This window comes from Zingiber officinale, chromosome 2B, assembly GCF_018446385.1.
Source record: "Zingiber officinale cultivar Zhangliang chromosome 2B, Zo_v1.1, whole genome shotgun sequence".
Classification (NCBI taxonomy): Eukaryota; Viridiplantae; Streptophyta; class Magnoliopsida; order Zingiberales; family Zingiberaceae; genus Zingiber; species Zingiber officinale.
The window spans coordinates 50,555,844-50,563,840 of NC_055989.1; the positions used below are offsets into that span (position 1 = coordinate 50,555,844).

At 42.2% G+C, this 7,997-nt stretch overlaps 1 long non-coding RNA gene across 1 annotated transcript; it reads right to left on the bottom strand.

Annotated features, from left to right (window-relative positions):
- Window positions 1-2,231: 2,231 nt before the first annotated feature.
- Window positions 2,232-3,029, bottom strand: LOC122049110. Its single transcript, XR_006130831.1, has 3 exons — window positions 2,745-3,029; window positions 2,562-2,656; window positions 2,232-2,469 (listed from the first exon to the last, which is right to left on the bottom strand). It is a non-coding gene; the product is annotated as an uncharacterized LOC122049110 (long non-coding RNA).
- Between the last annotated feature and the right edge of the window lie 4,968 nt (window positions 3,030-7,997).

The window sequence follows — 7,997 nt, forward strand, 5'->3', positions numbered from 1 at the left end:
TTAGAACGGTTATTGTTGGGTTCTTCGGGCCGTGAAAATCGCTTTTTCGCGTCGCGGAAACCCCGAAAGACCCAAAGCCGTAGATCCGTGCAAAGATTCGTATACAAAATTCGAAAAACTATTTCTTGTACGAGTTCAAAAACCGATCTACTACTTAGATCTACGAGAAAAAGTGTTTACCCTTGATGCGCGCCCTACGCGAATCCCGCTCTTCCAAGGTTTTGCCGGATCTCAAGACCGTCAAGCGCCGGTCCTCTAGAAGTATCCACACGGACAACTTAGATGGAGAAAACCTCACACAAAGGTGTGCTAGCACCTTGGTAAGGTTCGGCCAAGTAAGGAGGAGAGGGAGAGGGAGAGCTTGAGAGGAAGAAGGAGGAAGATGCACACTTGAATGGGAAAAAATGAATTCACACACAAAAACCAAGTGGCCGGCCACTTTCAAAAACTCACAAATTAATTGTATTAATTGCAATTAATATGAAACCATTAAGAGAGTGACTTTGTAACTTCCATGAGGTGGCACCCATGATGATGTGGAACATCATTATTGGTCCACCTAATGCCAACTCACCAATGAGGTGGCAAAAGATCAAGTCAAAATTGACCTTTGGTCTTCCTTCTCTAGTCAAGTCAAACTTGACTCAATCTCTACCATGGTTGATCTAATCCAACCAATTGATTCGAGCCAACTTAATATAATAAATCTAATTCATTAAATTAAATTGATTTAATAAGTCATAATCTAAATTAGACTCATTAAATACATGAATCAACTTGAGTCGAACTCAAGTTAGCCCAATTAGGATTACTCCTAATCCAATTTGATTCATCAAATGAATCTAATCCTCTTGGTTCATCATATAAACCTAATCTCCATCTAATTGTCCTAAGTGTGTCACCCTATAGGTTCTTGTAACGTTGGCAATGCCCTAAACCCATTTAGGAGCATAAGTAATGAGCGGTATCTAGCAACACATCATTACTACCCAAGTTACAAGAATGTCGAGATCCGACATCACCTTGTGACTACCAATTGTGACTACTCACAAAATAATGACAAGTGTCCTTCTATCCTAGACATCTAGATTGATCAATATGAGGCGTAGTCATCCTCTAATCAATCTAAATCTTGAACTCAAGTAGACTCACTCGATCAAATGAGCTCAACATCTAATGTTGTCTCATTTGGGCATGGCCATACTTAGTGGTCTCACTCTATCAAGAATAGCGATGTCCCGTCGTATGGGAGGATAGATCCCATCTACATCACTCACATCCCTCTGCATAATTCATTACATACCCAGAATCGCCTTTATAGTCCACAGTTACGGGTGACGTTTGACTAAACTAAAGTACATAACTCCTTATGTAGGGATCCATGGTGACTTCAGGTCTAAGGACTAATAGTCATACTAATAGCCACATGAGAAAGTATATGACACTCATATAACGATCCATGATACTTTCTCATGGCGGGTCATTCAGATCTCTAATGCATACCCATGTGTCAGCTTGATATCTCTATATCCATGACTTGTGAGATCAAGTCATCGAGCTGACCTACATGCTAGTCTTATTGTATTAACATTGTCCCTGAATGCTAATACTCGACTAGGAATGATTTAGAGTAGTGTTCCCTATATCATCTCACTATCGATTCAACTAATCGATTGATATAGGTATGAACCTTCTACTCAAGGACGCTATTATACTTAGTCTATTTAGCACTAATATAAATAAGTATAATAACCAAACAAATGCCTTTATTAATATACAAGAATATGATATACATGAGTCCATACAATCATCAAATGATTGGCTCTAGGGCTCTAACTAACAGTTATCACATCCCTATTCAAGAACCAAGATAAGCTACACAATGATTTGATGCATAGAACAAATTTCTAATCAAGGTCAAAATATTACTTTCTTCCCTTTAATGGATCATGAAAAAATTCACAAGAATCCTTTGCACTGAGACTTATCAGATGGCCAATTTCAAGTATGGAAAAAAGAAATGACCTGCATCAATAATGAAAAATAGAAAAAAAAAATTGACATATGTTTGTACAAAATACCACAAGAAAGAAAACAAAGATGCCAAAGAGAACATGGAACTTGCCAGTAGAAGGGACAAAAACATGTTCGAAATTAAGGACCCAATAAGTTATACGAACAAACTAATTGTAGGTTGACTAACTAATTATATGAACAAAGCATGCCAGCAATAATCATAATGGACCATCATTGACTATAATATTTGTAGCATACAGGCTTAATTTCATCATTAACTCGATAATGAAAGATCAATCTCCCAAAATCATTGAACTAAATTTCAACACGGGTTAATTGAGAATGATTTAAAAAGAAATCTGTGAAGTCCTACTGCAATGATATTGTCAAGTACCTACAATAGAGCAAATTGGAAGAGACTAATCCTTCCTTAGAGACTTTGTAAGCTCCAGACTGCAATAATATGATATAAAACCACCACGCTGACTACAAATATGTAAAAACCAAATTTTGATGAACTTTGAGTAAAAACTCAAAAAACTCACTTCAAGAGGGGCAAATTCAGGGCCTCGTTGATCCATTGTGAGTGTTGCCTTTGCTTTGTAAATGGAATAACAGATGAACACCCTCGAATTCAATGCTACAAAGAAAGCAAGACAAAACAAGAAAGATAAGAAATTTAAAACAATGACAAAGTTAACAACTAGAAGCGAGGAGAAAATGGACACCTCCAGGGGTTGGCGGCAGAAAGAGGCAGGTTCCTCAGGCCACGATGATACCAGTTAGGCGGCGGTGAAGTAGAGAGGAAAGGAAAGAAGGGGGTCGAGGGGAAGAAACCTCGAGTGCAGAGAGGAGAGGAAGTGAAGGCATCTCAACGCGAAGACTTTGCATCGAGGAAAAATGAGAAGACTAGCATCTGGGGGAAAATGTGAAGGAGAAGGCTGGCATGCAGGACGCGAAGGCCCATCGCCGTCGGGGAGAAAACGCAAAGGAGAGAAAAACCTTTCGGCGGAACTTAGGTTTTGGTAGAGATTGGTGTATAAAATAATAAACCAGTTCAAGCCATTGTAAAGGATTTTAACTCATTCAACATATTACTTTAGTACTTAAACATACAAATTTTATTTTATAACTTATTACTTCATCGAATATATATTATGAAGTAAAATATCAAATAAAATTATAAATGAGGGTCGTATTTTTAAAGGCATATTGAGGGGATGAGAATCAGATGTATGACAATATTTATGGAAACATAGTCTTTTAGTATAAGTGGGAGATTGTTGGAATGTATACTATAAGCCTAGTCTTTGTATGAACATCTATTTTGAAATATTTTGAAATGAGAATCACTTTGGTCAAATGTTTACATTTTATATTTATATACATATCAATGCAGTTGTCCATTTAATTTATATTATAGATAACATGGTGTGTGGTGTCACACAGAAGATCATGTTATCGGTATTTATAAATTATAAATAGTAGCTCACAACTAAGATAGATTGGGACAAACCATTGGAACGGTTGTAGTGTAATTTGGTATTAGTCTGTCTTGGCTATAAAATTACACTAGTACACTATGTGTGTATTGAGTAGGACCGTTTGAGGTTGTTCGATTTGTACTGACTACATAAAAGAACAGAACCTCTATTATTATAGATGTGTGTCCTCTTAATCCCTATATAATAACAAGCACGTATACTTAGTATTTATTTTTTAACTTATCATTGGGTGAGATTTATTCGTTAAATCAATAGGCCCGATGAGTTGGGAAATAATACTGTTTATATGGTGTGTTGTTGATTATAGAAGAAATCTGTGTCCTAATTATTTAAGTTGTTGATGTCCCCTTGAGGAGCTCATAAGGATTATCATGTAAACCCTGTAGTTGGACTTAGTCCGGCATGATAATAAAGTTGAGTGGTACTACTCTTAAAATCATATGTTAATTAATTGAGTTGTTAGTAACTCTTTTAATTAACGAACATATAATATCTTAAATACAGGGAGATTAATGCACTCATGATAAGTAGGAGCCCATATTATAATATGGGATTGGTGCGGTAGTTGAATAATAACCCTTTAGTGGTATGAGTTTTTATTGATGGACTTGGTTTAGGTGTTCGGGCCGAACACAGGAAGCCCAAGACATAATTTCATGGTGTTTGGGTGTTCCTCCAACACTTTCCCCAACTATGGTCAGGTGCAACTTCATGGTGCCCTGGACGATTCATGGAATAACACTGACGATTATATTTAAGAGTGCCCCCAACTGGATTTGGATAACTAATTCTCTCAACGACTAGTGTCGATAAGTTTTATCTGCTTCCTCTCTATGCCCTTAAGACATAGCTAATCCTTCATTCTGTGTAGGCCTGTGTCATGGGATTAAGCCTTTCCCATAATGTAATCGGTCTGTATCGGGAGAATGAATCCTTAAGGGCTCGAATTCAAGAACTAGCATCTCCTGCATCCCTGAGTCGCTCCTTTAGCCTAACGAACCCTGAGAGCTTGATTCAGTCTCACCTGCAGACGGCGGAGGAGCAAGCTTGAACTACCCAGGACCTGGCTAATGCAGAGTCGGAGAAGGTGCAGTCCTTGAAGACTGCCCTGAAGACCAGTGAGTCCAAGCTTAAGTCTGAGGGTATGAGGCGAGTTCAAATCCTGGCTGACTTGGAGGCAAGGGACGTAGAGGTTACCGACCTCTCCTCACAGCTATAGGAGCTCCAAGAGGCACATGTCTCCCTGAGGACAGACTTGGTAGCTAAAATGGCAGACATGTCTGCCAGCACCGATCGGGAGGCCACCCTTCAAAAGCAAGTGGATGCGGCTTAGGCTACCCTCAAGATTGTGCAGGCAAAGCTCTCAGCGGCCAAGGCAGAGACAGTGGCTGCTCGCCAAGAGTTGGCTAAGGAACGGGATGACACAGAACAGGCCAGGGAAGAGCTGAAGGATTACCAGGCGGGAGAGGACTCTCATCTAGCAGCTCATAAGACCTCCTTCCTAGTTTCCAAAGATTTTGTAGCTAAGATAGGTCACCTCATTGACCAGATGCTTTATTATGGTGGTGCAGGGGCTTTGTTACAACTGCAAGAGAAAGACTTGCTCCCGTCGACTCCTCTTGAAAACTTCTTAGACTGGACCCATCTCCTCAACGAGCTCCCTGACAAAGCCTTCCCTACTTTCGAATAGTTTGTGTCCCCTTGTACCTATCTTCCTCCATTTTGAATGATGATATCAGGTTTCATGTCTCTCTGTGACTTTGGACTTAAAATTTCTTTAAGATGTGGTGTAAGTGTTGTGTAAATGAACATGTTATCAGTGTGCAATGTGGTGTTTAAATGTCTATTGGGCCCATCTAGGACCCTTAGACATTTCACCTTATATGCTTAAGTGACTTGTTAAGTGTTTGACCCCTTTGTGGATGCCTGGTCGGCTTATCACTCGGGCAGACATCAGCAAGGGTCATTTCACTCGATCGGGCGTTAATCCTTGCTGGCCACTCCATCTCCCTGAACGGGTTACGTAGTCTAACTACTCGATCGGTCACGAGTCACAGTGATTCTAGGGTCCCCTCACTTGCCCAAGTAGGGATTACTATAGCATTGTCTACCTCCGATGTCATAAAGGCTTCCAACTTCTTTTTACCATATGTCCTTTGACCCAGCTTTTTCTGACAAGACTCTTTTGCATGATTTTCTAAGGTGATCCAATGACCAATATCACTTAAACGCCTATCCCTAACACCAAATACATTATTTACGGATCGCATGATTGGCACTGATAGCGAAGCGTTTCTTCTGGCATCCCTCCTAACAACTATAAATAATCTACTCTACATCTCCTTTGGACTCCTTACTACTAGCTTGAACCCTCCTCCCTTCTCTTCTTCCTTCCGCATTCTTGTCTTCTTGCCTTCCTTTTACTCTCCATAGATCCTTCAACACCTAGGCCTGCTCCTGGCGTGTCGACCTTTAGCGACGTAGATCTGGGTGATCTTTGCTTCAACTACGAAGTGTCCATAGCCATGCACATCATCATACCCTCTGAGGTCCTTCAACTTTCCCAGCCTCCTCAGGGTTATGTGACTTTCTTCAAGAAACAGATTGTAGCTGGTCTTCGTTTTCCTGTCACCCTTTCTTCTCCAAAATGAGTCACTATTTCCACATTCCCCTTTGTCAGCCTACCCCTAATTCCATCTGGATTTTGTATGGGCTCGTTCTTGTTTGTGAATTATGTAACCTCCGTTGGACCCCTCGTCTGTTCCACTACTTCTTTTCCCCTTGACGCCTTGCCGAGGGCTTTTTTCGCCTCCAAGCCCACCTCAGGACCACTCTTTTCGCTCGCTTACCCTCTTTAGGGCAGCGGAAAGCAAAGTACTTCTTCCTTCACTTTTCCTCTGTCGTAGATTATCCCACCAAGCGAAAGTTCTCACTTCCTTCAGCGCCTTTCCTGGGCAATTATCATGCAGACCTTATGTTTATGGAAGCAGAGACACAACTGGTGGGCTGGCGCTTCAACCTACGCGTGCTACTGACGGAGGATGTGCTATACCTGTTTAGGCCTAGCGTCGTTTCTTCGGAGCTTCCACATTCCCTTGGTAAGTATTACTTTTATCCTTATTTGCTTTTGTTTTCTTATCCTGACCCTTACTTTACTACAGTGGACACTCTTGCCAGAGCATCTTTGATCAGGCCCCTTCCACTAAGTGCTCTGGAGATAAATCATCAAGGGAGAACAATCCTGAGCAGGCGACACCCCTCATCTTCTAATCCGAGAGCTCCTGGGATGGCCGCGGATAGTACTTCATCTCATCCTGCTGCCCCTCTCGTGACACATCCTGGTAGCTCTATCCTTGAACCCGCTCAGTAAACTTCTTGTATTCCTCCCGCTCGTCGCCCTCTTCCTTCGAAAGAGGGATCAGACTCAGATGATCAGTCGCTTTCGCATCGACCGAGGTGCATGCCTGCTGAGTTGGTCCTGTGGCTAGGGCCTCCATTGTGACCCAGGTACCCCGGTTAGCGGCAACCTCTGTTCCACAACCACAATCCCAGGGCGGCCCTTCCATTCCTTCAGATGCTCGATCGGGGCTTGATCGACGGAAAACCCCTGTTGTTAAGGAAGAGATTGATCCAGAGGGGGGATCCATACCAACTGCATCAGCCGAGCTTCCTCTCCTCGACCATCCACCTCCACTCGTCTTACCCCCAGTATGACTGCTCCCGGATCCTTCAGGTCCTGGGTGTTCTACTTTCACGCCAATATACCTTCTGAGCGGGGGATACGTCATGATCCTTCTTCTTATGTTGGTGCCGTCTTGCTATGGGGGAAACTGGCAATGACCTAGAAAGACTCTATGGATTAGACAGATTCTGTCCCACTTCATGGCTTGGCAGACATGTTCGCGGAAGATGCTATTGCGGTAAGTCCTTGACTTGTTTTATTGCTCCTCCCTTCCAATTTAACTATCCTTTTTTTATGGCCAGCTCTATGTCACAGTGTTGTGCTTGAGTCAGACAGTTGTGGACATGTATCAGCAGAACAAGATCTTGAAGGAGTGCATTGAAGACCTAGAGTCTTCTCCTTCTGACCCCCCCCCCCCCCCCCCTCCAAAGCTACGTCAACTAAGGGCAAAGGTGGCATCCTTAAAATAGTTGAATGCTTCCTAGGAACAACTCCTCAGTGAGGCCTTACTAGAGGCCCGACAGTTAAGGGATGACAAGAAGAAGCTTGAGGCCCTCCATCAATCAGCTTGATATGGGTTAGATTTCATGGGTCCCCGGTAAGGAAGGAAAAGGAGATAGCCGAGTGGAGAAGATAAATCAATATCAGCCGGGATATACCTCAAAGTAGGTAGGCTAATATCGGCCGGGATATACCTCAAAGGAGGTAGGCCAATATCGACCGAGATATATCTTAAAGGAGATAAGCCAATATCGGTCGGGACATATCTCCAGGGAGGAAGGCCAAAATCGAGC